An 11,378-nucleotide genomic window follows, 5' to 3' on the forward strand; every position below is an offset into this window, starting at 1 on the left:
GGAGAGGGATAACAGGTGATCACTTCCTTTGATGGTTATAGTACAAATAAACTGGAGTCAGACCGGAAGCCTAACTTGATTAACACAGCAACCTCATAGCCTAGAGAACTTGTCTCTTGCTGCCTCTCTAAAGTTTTTCTCTTCTGTGTGATCTTCTCTTTATAAATATTTCCTCCCTCTCCACCTCTTTTAGAAAATCTCTTTCCCTACTGAGCTTGCTTTCTCTTTTCCTCTCCCAGATGTTCATTAGATCCTGTTTCTCTCTCTTATCTTTCCTGTCTGTATAATCAGAATAAATTGGCCTTTATAAAATTGAGTTGGTGTATTTAGTGAATACAATGTGAGCCTTATCATATTTAGAACTGAATTTTTAAAAATGTTTCTCTCAATTAAAAACTATCCTCAAATTGCTATTTCCTTGGATTTGGCCCTTTGCTGATTTGTTTCTTTGTTGGTTGGTGGTTGAGTGACACTTATCAGTTCTAAAAATGGATCAAAATTTAACTGTAGTCAGGTAGGTACAGACACCAAGGATGAAAATCTCTCAAGTATCTTATTTTATACTGGTTTTCAGAGTGCCATAAATTCAGAGAACTGTGGATAAAGAATAGGAAGTCTTACTTTTGTTGTTGCGGCCGTTCCCTAGGGAGCTAGTCAAGATATTTTACGAGAGATAAAATGGTGTCCAGTGCATACTGGATGAATATCAACCTGGCTATTCCTGAGTTGACCCAGTGGTTACTCAGGAGGAAATTCTCCTCTACCCCGCAGAAGGGAAATTTTTATATCTTTCATGTACGTTGTGAAGACTTCAGAAACAAGATTTTAGAAAGGAAGACTAAAAAAAGATAAGGGTATCCAGGAGTTGTGAGCAGCTGTTACTATGCTCTAGATTAACATAGAAGGTGACAGGAAAGGCCTGAAGAATGAAGAAAATTGGTTTATAAGGTGGAATTCAGGAGCTCAGACATGAAGAGCCTGACGTCTGTATTAAGTAAGTCTTGATAGTTTGATTAATGGCTTTTTCAAACTGTAGTACATATATCCCGCCCTGGCTCCCCTCACCCCCTTCCCACCTCCCCAGCTCCTGACCTTATGAGATACATATACACCCATACAAAAAATACTGTTCCCCATAAGTGTTTCTCAACATCAATTTGTTTTAAATTTTGGCATTAATTGTAAATTTTGTGCAAAAGTCAGACTTTGTTAGTATTATTAATTTCATATTTTTAAATCTGCACATTACAAATTATATTTACCTCTTAAATACGAGGACCTCCTTAAGTGAGATACCCCCTTATGTTTTATGTTAGATGATATCTTAACATCATTCTTAAAACGATTACCTTTAAGGTATATAATTTTAACATATACATTATATGTTAGCATAACATAATTTTATAGGAAAACTCACTCTTCCCATTGACAGATGACTAATTATATGAAGCCATTGAATGAAAAGGATTTCTAAATATTCCATTCAAATTTGCTCATCTCATTTTTATTCAGAAAACTAGGAGCATTAAAAAACAAAACAAAATAGGTCAAAAAGAAAACCAGGTGCTATGGACTAAGTTGTGTTGTTCCTTCTCCCAAATCATGTGTTGAAGCCATAACCCAAAGGTGATGGTCTTTGGAGATGGGGGCCTTTGGGAGATAATTAGGTTAAGATGAGGTTGTGAAGGTGGGACCCTCATGATGGAAGTAGTGTCTTTTAAGGAAGAGATACAAAATAGCTCCCCTCTCTCTCTCTCTCCCTCTCAGTGTTTCTCTCTCTCTGCCTTCTGTCTCTTCTGTCTCTTTCTCTCTCTCTCTTTCCCTCTCAGTCTCTCTCTCTCTCTGCCTTCTGTCTCTTCTGTCTCTTTCTCTCTCTTTTCTCTCTCTCTCTCTCCCTCTCAGTCTCTCTCTCTCTCTCTCTGCCTTCTGTCTCTTCTCTCTCTTTCTCTCTCTCTCTCCCTCCTGTCTCTTCTGTCTCTTTCTCTCTCTTTTCTCTCTCTCTGCCTTCTGTCTCTTCTGTCTCTTTCTCTCTCTCTCTTTCCCTCTCAGTCTCTCTCTCTCTCTGCCTTCTGTCTCTTCTGTCTCTTTCTCTCTCTTTTCTCTCTCTCTCTCTCCCTCTCAGTCTCTCTCTCTCTCTCTCTCTGCCTTCTGTCTCTTCTCTCTCTCTTTCTCCCTCTCAGTCTCTCTCCCTCCTGTCTCTTCTGTCTCTCTCTCTTTTCTCTCTCTCTCCCTCTCAGTCTCTCTCTCTCTCTCTCTCCCTCCTGTCTCTTCTGTCTCTCTCTCAGTCTCTCTCTCTCTCTCTCCCTCTCAGTCTCTCTCTCTCTCTGCCTTCTGGCTCTTCTGTCTCTTTCTCTCTCTCTTTCTCCCTCTCAGTCTCTCTCTCTCTCTCCCTCCTGTCTCTTCTGTCTCTTTCTCTCTCTTTTCTCTCTCTCTCTCTCCCTCTCAGTCTCTCTCTCTCTCTCTCTGCCTTCTGTCCCTTCTGTCTCTTTCTCTCTCTCTTTCTCCCTCTCTCTCTGCCTTCTGTCTCTTCTCTCTCTTTCTCTCTCTCTCTCCCTCTCAGTCTCTCTCTCTCTGCCTTCTGTCTCTTCTGTCTCTTTCTCTCTCTTTTCTCTGTCTCTCCCTCTCAGTCTCTCTCTCTCTCTCTCCCTCACACTTTGCCCCACCTCAACCCCACAATGTGACCCAGTGAGAAGGTGGCTGACAAGGGGCCCTCATCAGGGAACCAAATCAGCTGGCAACTTGACCTTGAACTTCCCAGCCTCCAGAACTATGAGAAGTAAACGTCTGTTGTTTAATCCACCCGGTCCATGGTATTTGCTTATGGCTGTCTGAGCTAAGATATCACACAAGAGGGTGAACATATTTCTGGAAGCCCAGCTGACCCTAATTGAAATATCTCCTGGACAGATTTCCCAGAGAAATGAACTATTCTGGAAATAGCTGTTAGTTAAAAAGGCTTACTGTAGTATAACGGCAGCTGACTGGTTTAAATGGTATTCCTAAAGCCACTCTCCAGCACACAGCATGTTTCAGCTGCCTTTACCCCATATAGGCCTTCGAGGAGAAGAGAAGCGGAGCATGATGTTATTTATTAAAGAAACACAACTTTTTTTTTTTTACCAAAGCCTCTACCATTGCTCTTTATGCCTTGGCTGGTTAAAGCTGATGAATTTTCTTCTCACAGCCTGTATACCATGCTACTTAAAATAATCAACATGTGCCTTGAATTTGGCCTCCTGCCAGTTTATGTTACCACGGAAAGGCTAGATTACAAATGAAGACGGAAACAATTGTAAGGAAAAAAATTAAAGGAATAACATTCTTTCTGTAAGCGCATAAAATGGATTTCACTAAGATCTACTTTGCTCTCTGAGAACCATGCAAGATTTCCTCTACATTACAAAAAAATGTGAACACACACACTCCAGCTCTTGCCACCCTTACTTTTTGTATTCATTTTGATACTTCATTATTCACTTTGCATGTTCTTGCTTATGTTCATTGCAATTTGTGCTATATACTACTGCTGTAACATAAAACAACTCTAGCCAAGGAGACATTTCTTTTGTCTGAAAATGAGAACTAAATGGTAAAAAAAATCCATTACACCCTTAGTAGCTATGCTATTTGACATCTCATTGAAACCTGAAAAACATACCCGTAAGATTTTCCCATATTGTCTAGTGAAAACTTTGCAAGCATTTTTTCACTGTATATTGTTCACAAATGCTTCATTGTCCCCTGACAAATGGTCTGTAACAAATCTCTAAAATCTTCTCTCACAGTACTACGGCTTAAAAGATTCATACCATCAAACACTGCACCTCAAAGGCTAATGTCTACTGTCCAAATTTCAAATACCATAGTCTAATAAAAATTTAAAAAGTCTGAGCGCCTCTCCAGGGAGCAGTTGTCAAGCATCTCTTGAAAGAAAGAAACGTAAACAGCCTCCACCTAGAGCACCAATGTCTTGTCTTTGAAAAAAGACATAGTAAGGGCAAGGTTTTTTTTAATAAAAAAAGAAATTCAAGTTATGCTAGTTGATGTTAAAATGATGGGCTTTTGATCTCTCAGTAACCGAGGAACAAAAGTGTTTCAAATATATCAGATGTATTCAGGAAGGAAAATGAAAATCTTTTATATACACACACAAGCACATATACACAAACATATACACACATATAGATTCTATTTTGAGAACATTGTGGTTTCTTTTTAAGTGTTTTCATTGCCAATTTTCTGTGCAAAGTCTGATTTATTCTGCTCATAGCTGCATATCATTAAGTCAGGGCTGCCCTGGAGACAAAACAAAGTTCATTTTAGTTCAGCAGCATTTCACATTGTGCCCTCCTCTCAACACATTTCATAAGTGATCCTTCATTTACACTTTCTGGTTCAGTAAATTTCCTTGTAGTAATATTTCTTCATAAAAGATCTGAAAATTCCTGTGTAGAAAGGACCAAACCACTTTCTTTATGTCATCTACAGAACAATTTACTTGAGGACAGAGAGCCCTAAATTAAATTGGAAAAGTCACCACTTATTCCACAGAAATGCAATCTCATTTTTCCTTTGTAGAATCCTAAAGTGTATTATACTATCACTCTAATAGAGAAATTTATTTAAAATCAGTTTAATATTGAAGTTCTTTATAAAATGAAGTGTAAACTATCTCTTTTGCGATCCATTTTCTGTCCAGGATCCTTCTGCTAACTTCTGCTTTGAGAAGAAAAATATGCCATCTTAAAGAATAATGATAGTTTTAGACTCCTTCTTAATTCTCTAACAACCTAATATAATTCAGTGAAGACCTTCAAGATTTTGCCATGAGCCATTAACCACATATGGAAATGAATCACAGTTACATTTATTTTGGCTACGTTGTGACTCTTCTGTAAATGCCAAAGATATCCAGGGTTTTCTCAAATAGAGAAAACCCTGGATAGCCATTTTGAATTGGCTAGTGTTTGGAAAAATGGTGATGCTTTAAGGGAACAAAATTCAGATGAATTCACTCACATTATCTGCATTTATAAATGAAGTGATTAAATTCATATTCATCCATTATTTCTTATCCAAATTATATTGATAATTTGATTGCACCCCAATATTGTATGCTATTATAATCTAGTACTGTTTAAGAAAAGAAAACAAACTTTAAAAATAACCATTTGGCAATTGAAATTTGGTAATTGAAAATCTACTCCATAAAAAATATATAAACATATAAACATAAAAATATAAACAGCACTCACTTAAAAATTTTAAATCCTTACGGTTCAAAGTGCAGCTGATTTAAAAAAATATATATATCCTACAACATATTGTAGTTTTATTCTGTGATAATGTGCCAACTTCAATTCAATTTAAATTTAATAAAATCATAAGCATTTCAAAGATGTTTGCTATTTTAAAATCATGAAAAATTAAGTATAAATATGAATGTAATTATTAAGTTGTACAGTTGACATTATAGATAAAGATGGGAATTCCCTGGCTGTTCAGTGGTTAGGACTCCACGTTTCCGCTGTAGGGTGCCTGGGTTCAATCCCTGTTCGGGGAGCTAAAATAAAAGATAAGACTAGCCAGACTATATGTTGTTCTCAGTATAATTTGCTCTGTAAGCAAAATGCTACATATATCTATACCTATGGGTAATTTAAATACGTTTGGGAAAGTGAATATCACCACGTCTACCTATACATTTTTTTTCAATCCTGAGGGAAATTGAGTTTAAAATTGTCCTTGAAATGTTACCTTGCTTATATTAAGTACACACATTACATTGACCATTGGCCTATAAAATACAACTGTCATAATTTGTCAAAATTATAAATTGTGGTAAGTTCTAGGACATGCTGGGGAAGATGTAAGAGAGTAACGTTTTAGAAATAAACCTCTTCAAGGGAGGACCACTTAAACTAAGACTTGAAGATAGAGAAGTCACCAACAGAAGAACCTAGTTGCCCATGTGGAAGACAAACACGTGAGCTGGTGTTTTAAGGCTGCCTGGAGTGTAGTGAGACAGGGAGACGAAAGAATGAGGTAAAGTTGGAAAGGTAGGCAAGGGCTAGATCATACAGAAACTAGTAGAGACTGGCAAGGAATTTGCATTTTATTCTAAATGCATGAAAAGCTATTGTAGACTTATAAGCAGATGAGTAAAATGATTTTATAGACTTTTAAAAATGACCATACTGGCTAATGCCAGTGGTAATAGACAGTGGTCACAGCAGGTGGTACATACGAATAGATGGTTTAGGATCATCATGTTACATTAATTATCTGGATTTCGTAGTTGAGTATAGAATTGTTTAAAGTTTTCCCATAATATGATAGAACTCTCTGGATCCTCAATGAATACTATATATGAAGGCCTAAATGATATGTCCTTTAAAACTAATATATTTGGTGAGCAAAATACTATTCATCTTTAAATTATTTTATTGTTTCATTGAAATTGAGAACACCTGTTCTTTCCTTCTGGTGAAGAATTCTAAGTATGCTAAATATGGTTCAGATGATACATTTATATATATAGAAATATAGATAAGTAGGTAGGTAGGTAGGTAGGTAGATAGATATTATAAGTACACTCTGCTATCTGAATAGTATATGGTACATTTGGGGCAGGCCTAGATGAAAAGTTTAGTTCTACTTTTCTCTAAGTAGTTTAGCGTTTTAGTTAATAATTTTTATTTCCCACCATTGTATTTTGCAATTCAGAAGAATTAAAAAATCAGACCTATTTTGGTTGGCTGCTTTTTCACATGGTTTGTGATTGAAGCCTTTTCTTAAAGTTTTGATATGAGAACTGATATACAGAGGTGTTTTTGTATGTGTATTCTTTCCTTCATGGCCATTTTTTTTTTCTATTACATTATGAGGTCCAAAAAATGCTAATAAATGTTCATGAGATATTCTTTTTCTCAGCTAACTTTTAACTAGGAAATGGGTTTTTGAAATAAACCTTTTGTCCATTTGCAGTGTGGGAATCAGCTAAAGAGAAGAGGAACTCTGTTCAAAGACTTTAGGAATATCTGGATCTCGTTTAATACACAATGGTTCAGGCAGCATATTTCATCTAAATCAGTCACTCAGTCCTTGACGCAAAAAACTTTTTAGCACTAGATCTCACAAAGAAATCCATCAACAGAACACAATGATCTGAATAAGTCTGTACCAAGCTGTGCATGTTTTCTGGAGGCTATGTAAAAGTTTACAAAGAACAAATATTCTAGAGATTCATGGGAACTTAATCTGTCTGTGATCAGTTCTTATGAGAAATTTATTTGGGAACATAAATACGTTCTGCCGTAGAGGCCTGAGGACAATTCAACATTCCAGAGAAATGCAAACACACACATACTATGGCTGAGATGGCAGAAGAATGTTTGAAAGATTTTGCACACGATCAGCGTGTTCAACATGAGAAACTATTTCAAACACCTGTGGAGGTTGTCAGGCGGTAATGAAGGTAGAAAGTAAAATTTTTAAATATTAGCATGTAGAGATCGATTGATAATCAATAGATAGACAGCAAAACATTATATATATATAAAATACAAAACAGCTTTTTCTAAGCTTGTGTAACTGAAAGTGAGGAATTACTTCTTTTATGTAACACACTGTTTCAAAATGAAGATTGCTTTTGTTGATTTCTATGTGTAAAGGCCACCACTTGCCAATATATGATATCACAGCCCTGCTCTGTTAGACATACACTTAGAAAAGGAAGAGGGAATTATGTGAGCAGTAGAAATGTTTCCAGACTTGGGGAAAACACGTCTACGGCCCAGGATATTCAAAGGCAGAGGAGAGTACCTGCAATGTGGAAAATGCTGTTAAAGACAAGTGACCTGTTATCTATCATATGTTGTTCTGGTTTTGACTTATAAATCACTTCAAATATTTTTAGAATTCCTTGGGTTAAAATTTTTGAATTTTATTCAGTTTATCAAATATTTGTTCAGGGCCTATATCATTTAAAGAAAGTAATGAAAGGTTTGAGAGCCATAAAAAATAAAAACCTAATTGTCTTTACATTCAAGGATGTTTATTTGATATGCAAATGAAGACACAATGGTTATATACAGGGTAATAACTATTAAACAAAGCAGAAAAATTAGAGAAGAAGATAGGGACAGACTAAATGTTCAAAATACAGAAGTTCTTTTCTTTGGGAAGGAGAGGTGTATGCAAACTTCAGGATAAGTTTCAGTTGGCTACGGAAATGTAGGTTTTTAACAGGTGAAGACGTCAGAAGAAGAAGATATTTCAGAGGAGTCATACGAGGGAAGATGAAGATTTAAGAGAGGATGTTAAATTTGGGTTACAATAAGTGTTTGTGGCAGATGATACTGGTGATTGCTCAATAGTTCTGGCTAGGGGATCACTGAAATCCAATTCTGGCCAATTGAACCCTGGTGGAAATTAGGGAGGGGTTTAATGTTATCTGGAAAGTTTTCCTTCTTATTAAACATAAAAATATGAGAGCTAGATGAGGTCATGACTGCTGGATGAAATCACACCTTAAGAATGTCGTTATTCACCAGGTCCTTGAAAATACAAGTATTCTATTAGTATACATACAAGAAGAGTAGGGGAAAATGTCAGAAAGAGCTTATGTACTGTTGCAACAGGTTTCAAATGGTATACTATGGCAACCTGTACTTCATTTGGTAGGTCTATAATAGCAGAATAATATAATTGTGGAAATGTGTAGTATAAGTAATAAAAGCTTTACTGCTGTATTGTTCACACTTACACTTCGGTCAGGCATACAGCAGGTGCTAAGTAAATATTTGATGAATAAATGAAGGGTTGAAACCACACAAATAGTTATTATAGAGTCTTCAATAATTCTTAATAGCTTAATATCTTTGACCCCTATTTAATAATCCTACTTGGATTTTATAATATGTAAAATTTCTTAGAATACATGTATACGTGTAGATGGTATCTGAATTATCAAGATCTGTATACTTAAGTGGGAGGACACGATTAATTGCTAGTAAATTCAGTTATGCTGCTGAGTATTAATTATATGTTACTGAAAATGAAGTTAAAGGAATATAGGCAAAAGAGTGGGAAGTAGAGAAAAAAATGTAAGTGTAGCTATTGGATCATGGTAATTTGTTATATATTTCCAAATTAGCTAGGGGACAATTTCGTAAATTTATATTTATTTATTTATGCATATGTAAGTAATGGGGAAATACCTCCCATCTAGGAATCATTACTTTTACCCTACAACTTCTATAGATAATGTATGGCTTCTGTAAGATTGTCCAGGACATATTATGTCACTTTTGAAATCTAAATTAGTGAAACTGAATAGAAAAACAGTACATTCATAAGTGACACATTTTCCTAAGGCCTTTTTTGTTAATTAGAAAAAGGGTGCAAAAGTGGGAAAATACCCATACCCCTTAATCAAATTGGAGAATAGCTGATGTTTGTCACTGACAAAATTAAAAATTCATTGTTCAGTTCAGTAGCTTAAAACCCTGTTATGTCACATTCTTCATTGAATGACACACATTCTTTTGTAGAAGTGTTCTTCTGCTAAATGTACACCAGAATGTTGATAATTGGGGCATGCAAATTTGTTCTGCAACTAAGAACAAGAGGAGGACTTAGAAGCTATTTTAACGTGGTAGTACCTTTATGTTTAAGTACAATAATATTCATGTCATTATCATGTATTATTCATATGCAGTGTTTGAAGTGGAGGTCTTTCCAAATATATTAAGAAACTCTTATTCACAATAATCTAATTAATTCCCACACCCTCCCTTCCTTTGGTTTCAGCAAGTATACATCTTCAGGCTGAATTATATCACAGCCTCTAAACTGGCACCTCATGGGCCAGATCCAGCTAGCAGTGTGTTTTGTTTTGCCCACACAGTGTGTAATATTTTAAAGATTATTTGCCAGAATCTAGAAATAGGAAGCTATTACACAAAAATCCAGATTTTCAGTCCCTTTTGTAAAAAAATCAGAAGAGCTGGCAACAGGGAGCCTACACTTCTCATGCCAACGACTTGCTGTAGCTCGGTAGGCCTGTAGGGGACACCCTTGCGCTCTGATTCCACGCAGGCCCCACTGCACGTGACTGGTCTTCCTTGGGTCTAAAGAGAACTTCTCCAGGCTCTGGGAACACTTACAGCAACTCATGACATCCTTACACGCAGCCCAGTTCAACTTAATAGTCTACGGTGTTAGTTGTAGTTTGGCGTGAATAAAAAATACTGGCTACATTTGGAATGCTGTTTCTGTAACTGGGGATGAATGGTAAAGCCAATCTCAACTATTGGGGGGTTCACTGGGTATCTATATCCATAAAACGTCTTGAAGAAACAAAGTTTTCAATTCTGCTTAAAAAGATGTTTTTCACCCTTGTTAAAGCACAGTGTCCGTGAACCGAATTTTCTTTCTCTCATAAACCTGTTCTATGTAAACCCTACTAAGGAAAAGAGTATACCATAGATTACGGATTACTTTTTTAAAGGACCGCTTTTTGTAATTCAGATTCACGTCAGCTATTGTATAACAACAAATTTTATTTGAATTATCTTCAAATATTTGAAAATATTTGGTTTGATTTAAAATTCAAACTACTAACACTTTTATTGATACCTAACATTTATTGAGCAATTACTACTGGTTATAAAATAGTGCTGATATCTTTATATGCATTATTTCATTTAATCTCACAAAATCCATATGAAGTATACCCAAATTTTACAGCTACAGATTAAATAACTTCCCTAAGGTCTGAAAGTGGTGAAGTCGTCTTGAGGCCACTTTTGTTTGATTTCAGAGTCATGTTTCTTAACCACTACAACAGTGTGAAAGAAAGACAAGAAAGAAAAAAAATTTTTAAAAAAAGACTGGAAAGAATAAAAGAAGGAAAGAAGGAAAAAAAGAATAAAGGAGAGTAGAATAGAATAGAATAGAATAGATTAATAGAATAGGTTATATTTTGGCACCTGTATATATTAGTGGTAAATTTTGATTCTGAAACTTTTGATGCAGTTATAAGATTTGTGTGTGTGTGTATATACATGTGTAAACACGTGCATGTACATGGTAGGAATAATGTAAAATATTCTCTTACTGGAAATTTGGTCAAAAAGTTTACAGCCACTGCACTAGAGCATATTGTCTCCACCTGTTAGAGCGGATAATATTTAATGAAATTGTGTTACTAGTTTAGGTAGATACAGAGTTTAGATTTAAACATCTTTTTAAATACATTATGTTCCTTTAGCTTTATAGTGCAAAAAAATTACTAAAATGTATTATAATTTTACAAACTAAGAATAATGGTAGTATCTTAGATTTCAGGGAATTTTTTGGTACTTTAAAACAGA

The 11,378-nt window shown here is 35.5% G+C and overlaps 1 protein-coding gene across 6 annotated transcripts in view; it reads right to left on the minus strand.

Annotated features, from left to right (window-relative positions):
* The window catches only part of NLGN1 (neuroligin 1), a 696,295-nt gene that overhangs the window by 115,154 nt on the left and 569,763 nt on the right, over positions 1-11,378 (minus strand). The window lies entirely within an intron of this gene.

This window comes from Eubalaena glacialis, chromosome 6 (assembly GCF_028564815.1).
Source record: "Eubalaena glacialis isolate mEubGla1 chromosome 6, mEubGla1.1.hap2.+ XY, whole genome shotgun sequence".
NCBI lineage: Eukaryota > Metazoa > Chordata > Mammalia > Artiodactyla > Balaenidae > Eubalaena > Eubalaena glacialis.